The sequence below is a fragment of the Leiobunum rupestre genome, chromosome 2 (genome assembly GCF_980474605.1).
Source record: "Leiobunum rupestre chromosome 2, qqLeiRupe1.1.hap1, whole genome shotgun sequence".
Classification (NCBI taxonomy): Eukaryota; Metazoa; Arthropoda; class Arachnida; order Opiliones; family Sclerosomatidae; genus Leiobunum; species Leiobunum rupestre.
In genome coordinates, this window is record NC_143385.1 from 65,814,688 (window position 1) to 65,824,730 (window position 10,043).

Genomic DNA, 10,043 nt, shown 5'->3' on the forward strand with positions numbered 1-10,043 from the left:
GGAAATATTGGTAGAAATATGATGAAGTATTGGTAGAAATATGATGAAGTATTGGTAGAATTATGATGAAATTATATTGGTAGAAATATGAGGAAATTATATTGGTAGAAATGTGAGGAACTAATATTGGTAGAAATCTACGGAAATATTGGTAGAAATCTACGGAAATATTGGTAGAAATCTGAGGAAATAATATTGGTAGAAATCTACGGAAATATTGGTATAAATCTGAGGAAATAATATTGGTAGAAATCTGAGGAAATAATATTGGTAGAAATCTGAGGAAATAATATTGGTAGAAATCTGAGGAAATAATATTAGTAGAAATCTGAGGAAGTATTGGTAGAAATCTGGGGAAATATTGGTAGAAATATGATGAAGTATTGGTAGAAATATGATGAAGTATTGGTAGAATTATGATGAAATTATATTGGTAGAAATATGAGGAAATTATATTGGTAGAAATGTGAGGAACTAATATTGGTAGAAATCTACGGAAATATTGGTAGAAATCTACGGAAATATTGGTAGAAATCTGAGGAAATAATATTGGTATAAATCTGAGGAAATAATATTGGTAGAAATCTGAGGAAATAATATTGGTAGAAATCTGAGGAAATTCTGGGTTAAATCTCAGGAAATATCGGAATAAATCTTCCAAAAATACGGAAAAATAATGAAAATATAAAAAATATTTAAAATAAAAATTCAGCAAGTGTTCATTTTGTTCTCCATTTCAAATGGATATCACCCCGCCGTTTCGTGCGCGGACAAAATATGTAACTTCGGGCGTAATGTAGTGTAGAAAATGAGGGAGGCGAATGAAAGTCGGTCTGGACCTCAGACCTCACTCGAAGATCGGAGAATGTAGACCTCGATTTGGCTGTCGGCCCGCGAAAAGGGGTTTCCTTAAAAGTTCTTTTTTTGATATAAATCAGAGGACCGCCTGACTGTAGCACTTTTTGGCAAGGCTCCAGCGCCACCCAGGGGGGGGGGAATCTATAAGCGATATCATTTCTGGGCCCGCTATACTTGGTTTGTCGAAGAATGGACTAGCCCCCGTTGGCCCGAAGCCTTTGAAGGCTAGTCGTCGATTGAGGATTGTTACTACTATATCTGTTCCCTGGGAAGATTTTTTGAAAGGATTTTTTTCTACTTTTTATGGTTTTGCGCGCTTTTTCACTTTGAGCCTGGCTTGTAGACCTGGTAAAGATCATCAGCTATTTTGCGGGAAATTGCTCTATTTTCAGGGCCACTTATTGCGGGCCCGGGCCCCGGTTAAACCATATTTTCGGGCCCTGAGGGAGCCATTGTTACTGGGAGACTGGCTTGTAGAGTGGTTGAAGATCCTGTTCTATTTGGCGGGAAATTGCTCTATTTTCAGGGCCACCTATTGCGGCCCCGGGCCCCGGTTAAACCATATTTTCGGGCCCTGAGGGAGCCATTGTTACTGGGAGCCTGGCTTGTAGAGTGGTTGAAGATCCTGTCCTATCTTGCGGGAAATTGCTCTATTTTCAAAGCCACCTATTGTGGACCCGAGACCCGATAAAACAATATTTTTGGGGCCCATGAGAGCCGTGGTTAGTGAGAGCCTGGCTTGCATTTTCCTGGAAAGTGGTATACTTTCTTAATACTTCCAGGGCCCAGGTAAAACCAGAGAGCCTTGAGGATAAACTTCGATGAAAGGCTCAAATCAGAGGCCGCTGATACCTGGGGCCCGGTAAAACAATTTCGATCCCAAAAAAGTCTTATTACTGGAAATAACTATAGGTTTTAATGGAGAAACTTGGATGAATGGTTCAAACTAGGGCCCCCAGGATGCAGGACTTCGGTGAAACAATTTCGGGCCCCAAGAAAGCTTTTATTATTGGAAATAACTATAGGTTTCAGTTGAGAAGTTTGGATGAAGGGTTTAAACTAGGGCCCGCGGGATACAGGGCCTCCGATAAAACCATTTCGGACCGCAAAAATATGTTATTACTGGAAATAACTATAGGTTCCCGTGGAGAAGTTTGGATGAAAGGCCTAAACTAGGGCCCCCGGGATACACGGGTAATTTGTAGCGGCTTTCCCTGTCGTCAGGCTCGAATATTTTCCAAACTAATGGGGGCCATTTGAAGTTTCCGTTGACCGGACAAATGTCCGTCTCCTTGACTACGGTCAGAACAATATTTCACACCGAAGCCAAAAAATATATATTTGTCATCGTTCAAATTTTTCGAATATATTTTTTCATTTCTTCGCTAGATTGAAATTTTTATTTTCCAAAAAATAAAGTGGTTTTGCGACATGTCACCGTTTTTGTTTTCTCACTACAATGTCCATTTTTCCTCTTTTGGCCGCAACATTTTTGTTATACGGTCGAAACCTCCACACTCTATTTATTTTGTAGAAAAGTCCAGATACAGGTCGGGTTTCATACTAAAAGAAAACGTTTTGTTTCTTTTCCGTTTTAAATTCTTGACTTAGACCTACTTTTAAAAATAAAAAAGGCTAATTAAATAATATTTATAAAAGTAATATATTAAAAGTATCAGAGAAATATATTTAAAAATAACAAAGAAATATTTTTAAAAATATCAATGAAACATTTTTAAAAATATCAAAGAAATATATATAAAATATCAAAGAAATATATTTAAAATTATCAAAGAAATATATATAAAATATCAAAGAAATATATTTAAAAATATCAAAGAAATATATTTAAAAATAACAAAGAAATATTTTTAAAAATATCAATGAAATATATTTAAAAATATCAAAGAAATATATATAAAATATCAAAGAAATATATTTAAAAATATCAAAGAAATATATTTAAAATATCAAAGAAATTTATTTAAAAATATCAAAGAAATATATTTAAAAATATCAAAGAAATATCAAAGAAATATATTTAAAAATATCAAAGAAATATATATAAAATATCAAAAAAAATATAAAATATCAAAGAAATATATTTAAAAATATCAAAGAAATATATTTAAAAATATCAAAGAAATATGTATAAAATATCAAAGAAATATATTTAAAATATCAAAGAAATATATTTAAAATATCAAAGAAATATAGTTAAAATATCAAAGAAATATATTTAAAAATATTCAAGAAAAATATTAAAGATAAATAAATAAAACATAATCTCAATTTTATTGAAATATCGATGCTTCTCAGTTTAAATCAAAATCCACTTCTTAAATTTTAAAAATGAATATTAATTTAATTGGTAAAGTGACCCTTCCTATAGTTTGAATCAAAATTGACTTAATAAATTTAAAACATAAATCTTAAAATAATTTAAATTAACGCCTCGTTATTGAATTGAGGCAATTAAATAAATCCTTAGCAATCTTAATTTAATTGAAACATCTATGCTTATCAGTTTAAATCAAAATTTACTAAATAAATTTTTCAAACATACAATGAAAAACGATGTTTATTCACCTTGATATAAACCAAATAGAGTAGGCATACTCATCGCTATCCACCTGTTTTAAATAGATCTTATTAAAATATCCGCATTTTTCCATATTTAAATTATGTCAAAAAAATAATACTTTTCGGCCAAAACATTATTATCAATTTAATTTATCCACCTGCGTTATAGAAAAGCGGCAAAATTTCAATACATAAAGAGTGCCTTCTTAGTTTAAACATGTCCTAGTTACACCCCCTGTTTGATTTACACACATCTGACCTAACGGATTAAAAGCGCTTTAAATAAAAAACCCCGAAATGAAATGGATGAATGACCATTGTCCGCTCAAAACGGTACTAGAAACGGACTTTTGCTTATAATAATTTGACACGCTCTGCCGCTCATGGCATGAAATGAATGAAATTGTATAAATTAGTTTACGGGGGTGGGGTGCATTAGCGTTTTATGTAAGGCCTAAGTTGCGTAGTTTATGCACTTTTATAGGCGTTGTCTCGCTACTTCCGAAGTCCGGCTTAGACTATACCCTTCTTCTGAAATGTATGGGAATTTTTTTAATAGTACAAACAGTAATGTATTGTATTGAACTTCTTAACCGTGTTAAATGTCCTCACTAGCAATGTAAGTGAAGGTTTTAATATAATTAAAGTAAAGTTAAATGTAATATATGATATATAACATATAATATATAATAAATCATATATCACACATCATATATCATATATAATTTATAATTTATAATATATGTAATATGTAAGTACGTAATATATAATTTATAATATTTAATGTGTAAGTACGTAATATATAATTTATAATATTTAATGTGTAAGTACGTAATATATAATTTATAATATTTAATGTGTAAGTACGTAATATCTAATATTCAATGTATAATATGCTTTATATAATATATAATTTATAATATGTAATTTGTAATATATAAGTACGTAATATATAATACGCAATATGTAAGTACGTAATATATAATATACAATATGTAAGTACGTAATATATAATATGCAATGTATAATATACTTTATGTAATATGCCATATATAATACGTAATATATAATTCGTAATATATAATACGTAATATATAATACGTAATATATAATTCGTAATATATAATACGTAATATATAATACGTAATATATAATACGTAATATGTAATACGTAATATATAATTCGTAATATATAATACGTTATATGTAATATATAATATGTAATTTAATGTATAGTATCAAATTTTATATTTAATATATAATAAGTTATATGTAATATATAATATTTAATTTAATGTATAGTATCAAATTTTATATTTAATATATAATAAGTTATATGTAATATATAATAAGTTATATGTAATGTATAATATTTAATTTAATGTATAGTATCAAATTTTATATTTAATATATAATATAAAATGTAATATATAATATATAATATAAAATGTAATATATAATATATAATATAAAATGTAATATATAATATATAATATATAATATATAATATATAATATAAAATGTAATATATAATATATAATATATAATATATAATATAAAATGTAATATATAATATAAAATGGAATTTATTATATATAATATAAAATGTAATATATAATATAAAATGTAATTTATTATATATAATACGTAATATGTAGTATACAGGGTGTTTCAAAAAGGGTGGTATGAGTGACGACCTACGGGTTTTACAGATTATTTTAAGACGAAAATGTTCTATGACATTTTTTCGAATCGGGCAGCCGTTTAGAAGTTTCGAAACACTTAATGTAATGATCCCTAATTTTAACGCTAGTTTTAATAAAATAACCAACGTAAATAAATAGTTTCATTCATGGCTCTCTGCACGCGCCCAAAATAATATTTCGCTGTTAGTAGCGCGCAAACGTAAAGTTTTGAAGAGGAATGAAAAATTAACGCGTGGGCTCGCACTGCTCAAAACAGTTTTCAAAGCACCACCCATTCGATTTGCCATGGCAAACCGAAAATGTTTTTGACCATTTAAAACTAAAATTAGATTTTGTTCTTATTTTACCCGAATATTGTTACAAATTTACCCCTAAAATGTTCCGATTTACCCAAACTTGATGAAATTTACCTACATTTTCGTAGGTGAAACCGAGAAAATCTCATGCTTTTTTAAATGGAGATTTTTTGCGAGTATAATACTTAAAATTACATTTATATTACGTCATAAAAGCCGTTACATTATCTCTAAATCATCAGTTACGTAATAATTACGTAAGCCAAATTGCCCTCTACTACCTGTTGCTTAATATAAAATATAATGATAATGTGGAAAAAATCCCACAATAAAACAAAGCCCGATTTATCCAAAGGCGCTGGAGTCGGACTCATCAGGCAATCGTAATTTGCGACCATTAAGGTTTGATATTAAAGAAATATCCGGTGAGGGAGCGATTGAAATGATAAAGCTCTTATTGATGGAATGACCGGTGGTCGGCGGACAACCTTGGCCCGTTTTCACGCGATGGAAACTAGAACAATGGTCAGTCTTGTGTCGCTAAAGTCCTCGACGCGATGTCACTGATGGAATCATTCGGGTGACGATGTTTGAAACAAAGAACACCCTTTGATACGCGCGCCGACCATTTCCGGTCACGTGACGCGGCACCGGAAATAGATTCGAGAGCTTTTTTTTATTTAATTTCTCTTTTTAAAACACCTGTTACCCGCTGTTCGCGCTCGTGGGAATTTCTACAAAATTTGCGGGTTTTTTTATTCCAGAAACTTGTCAATGATTTTATTGTTATTATAATTACCAAAGCTTAAGCTTGGAAGTATTACAATTTTATCTGTCTTTCTAGAATTTTATAACTCCAAAGAGTTAATTTTACACTAGGAAAGTGTAATTTCCAATTTTTAAATTAGCTTTTTAAAATGGTGGATTAAATTTGATTCTAAAATTAGGTTATAATTGATCCAATTACAATGTATGATATTTTAATTTATCACGATTTGTTCAATTTTATTTGATCCAAACAAATTTGGATCCAAACTGGATGCGTCTTGATTCCAGTTGGATCCAAAATTCGTCATCAAATCATTTACAGAAGGCTCTCTCCCAATATTTTCTGCCTAAATTACACAAATATTTTCTTCCTAAATTACACAAATGTTTTCTGCTTAAATTACACAAATATTTTCTTCCTAAATTACGCAAATGTTTTCTGCTTAAATTACACAAATATTTTCTTCCTAAATTACGCAAATGTTTTCTGCCTAAATTACACAAATATTTTCTGCCTAAATTACACAAATGATTTCTGCCTAAATTACACAAATGATTTCTGCCTAAATTACACAAATGTTTTTTGGCTAAATTACACAAATATTTTCTGCCTAAATTACACAAATATTTTCTGTCTATATAAATTACACAAATGTTTTCTGCCTAAATTACACAAATATTTTCTGCCTAAATTACACAAATGATTTATGCCTAAATAACACAAATATTTTCTGCCTAAATTACACAAATATTTTCTGCCTAAATTACACAAATGATTTCTGCCTATATAAATTACACAAATGTTTTCTGCCTAAATTACACAAATATTTTCTGCCTAAATTACACAAATGATTTCTGCCTAAATTACACAAATGTTTTCTGCCTAAATTACACAAATATTTTCTGCCTAAATTACACAAATATTTTCTGCCTATATAAATTACACAAATGATTTCTGCCTAAATTACACAAATGATTTCTGCCTAAATTACACAAATATTTTCTGCCTATATAAATTACACAAATGATTTCTGCCTAAATTACACAAATGATTTCTGCCTAAATTACACAAATATATTCTGCCTATATAAATTACACAAATATTTTCTGCCTAAATTACACAAATATTTTCTGCCTATATAAATTACACAAATGTTTTCTGCCTAAATTACACAAAAATTTTCTGCCTAAATTACACAAATATTTTTTGCCTAAATTACACAAATATTTTCTGCCTAAATTACACAAATATTTTCTGCCTAAATTACACAAATATTTAACCGTGGATTACAAATTATTAGAGTTGTAAGTCGGAAAATTACCGAGGCCTTTTTTCGGAAAATATTCCGTATTTTTCTGAAAAAAAAAAAGGTTTTGTTCCATGATTAATATTTTTCGCAAATTTAAGTTTCGCGGCATTTTCGCCCCATTTTGTAAAATTCAAAAGTTAAAATAAACCTCTAGACTAGGCTAGAATAAAAACCATTAAAAAGTAATTGATGTTTCAATTTTGGATTTTTTCGATTTGCGGAAAATTTCCCGAAATCTTTTCCGCATTTAATTTCAAATTATTGCGTTCGAGTAATATAACTTAAATCATCATTTAACACTCATCCAAATCTGCGCGATATATTACTATTGTAGTTTTCCCCCTGTTTCCGCAGTAGGAATTTTTCTTAAGACAGTAGTCTTTAAAGGGAATATACATCCTAAATAAGCGACTTCTAACACGCACTATATTTTGTTGAAATTTGCCATGCTTCTGTACAAAGACGAAATGATGTGAAACGCCATAAACATTGACCTTTATACTCCCTTTAAGTAGTACCGTCACTACCATGTGACGTCACTCATTCTTATTCCCTCCTCTACATCCAAATAAAATATAGATAAAGAATATAAATTAATTTAATATTGATCTACGATGTGTGTATATCCACCATAAATATTTAACTTTATAGTATCTGTAATTTCACGTTGGATAGATGTAGTCGCACCACCGCCACGTCACGTGACGTCACCGAAGCTTATTCCCTCCTCAATATCCATCGAAATAATACCTAAAGAATATAAATTAATTCGATTTTGATCTACGATGTGTACATACACTGTTTAGTTAAAAGGCGACTCGATTCATCAAGCCAAACCGTCGCTAGTGGGGACCCACCCACGCACCCCTGCCAGTCTAACTTGTCCCGCGTAAACAATTACGCGTGAAATTGGCCGGGGTTAGACGAGAGGGGTCTGCAACCCCGAAACCTTTTAATTTGAACAGATAGGGACGATCAAATATAATTGGAAAAGTGCACGTTCGTTCTAGGCGCTCTTTGTCGAACCGTCACCTCGCGCTTCGTAGACAGGCGGTGCGGGAGGTACGGTCTACTCCTTACCACGCTTTAGGTCACTACCGGGTCCGTTAATACGCCCGTATCTCGGCTTCCCCCTCGTGTCTGGAATATCAAACGGGGAGAGTCTGTGATCGTGGTGGAGCCTAGATGGACCGAATTTAGCCCAGAAATTTTATTTAAAGCGCAGCCAGTATGGCGTGGGTAGGAATATATGGCCAATTTTGGATGGCTGCTTTGATGGGCTGGAGAGACGTGAGGTTGGCCCTAATCAACTCGGGCAAAGGGGTTATCTCCGCGCGGCGTCAGGTCGCCTATTGTCATCTCTCGACAGACTCTGTATCCATGGTCGCCGCTGACTCATCACGAGCCGTTCAGAGTCGTGCAAATTCATTGTGGAGTGTTTGTGAGGACGATATTGTCATGATTGTCATTTTCAACAGTTCGCTCGTAATACTTGTATTATAAATTATACGAGATTTCCATCGATGTATAATTTTACCAATGAAGATAGTACAATTTACAATCGATGTATTATTTTACCAATGAAGATAGTACAATTTACAATCGATGTATTATTTTACCAATGAAGATAGTACAATTTACAATCGATGTATAATTTTACCAATGAAGATAGTACAATTTACAATCGATGTATTATTTTACCAATGAAGATAGTACAATTTACAATCGATGTATTATTTTACTAATGAAGATAGTACAATTTACAATCGATGTATAATTCTACCAATGAAGATAGTACAATTTACAATCGATGTATTATTTTACCAATGAAGATAGTACAATTTACAATCGATGTATTATTTTACCAATGAAGATAGTACAATTTACAATCGATGTATAATTTTACCAATGAAGATAGTACAATTTACAATCGATGTATTATTTTACCAATGAAGATAGTACAATTTACAATCGATGTATTATTTTACCAATGAAGATAGTACAATTTACAATCGATGTATTATTTTACCAATGAAGATAGTACAATTTACAATCGATGTATAATTTTACCAATGAAGATAGTACAATTTACAATCGATGTATAATTTTACCAATGAAGATAGTACAATTTACAATCGATGTATTATTTTACCAATGAAGATAGTACAATTTACAATCGATGTATTATTTTACCAATGAAGATAGTACAATTTACAATCGATGTATAATTTTACCAATGAAGATAGTACAATTTACAATCGATGTATAATTTTACCAATGAAGATAGTACAATTTACAATCGATGTATTATTTTACCAATGAAGATAGTACAATTTACAATCGATGTATTATTTTACCAATGAAGATAGTACAATTTACAATCGATGTATAATTTTACCAATGAAGATAGTACAATTTACAATCGATGTATTATTTTACCAATGAAGATAGTACAATTTACAATCGATGTATTATTTTACCAATGAAGATAGTACAATTTACAATCGATGTATAATTTTACC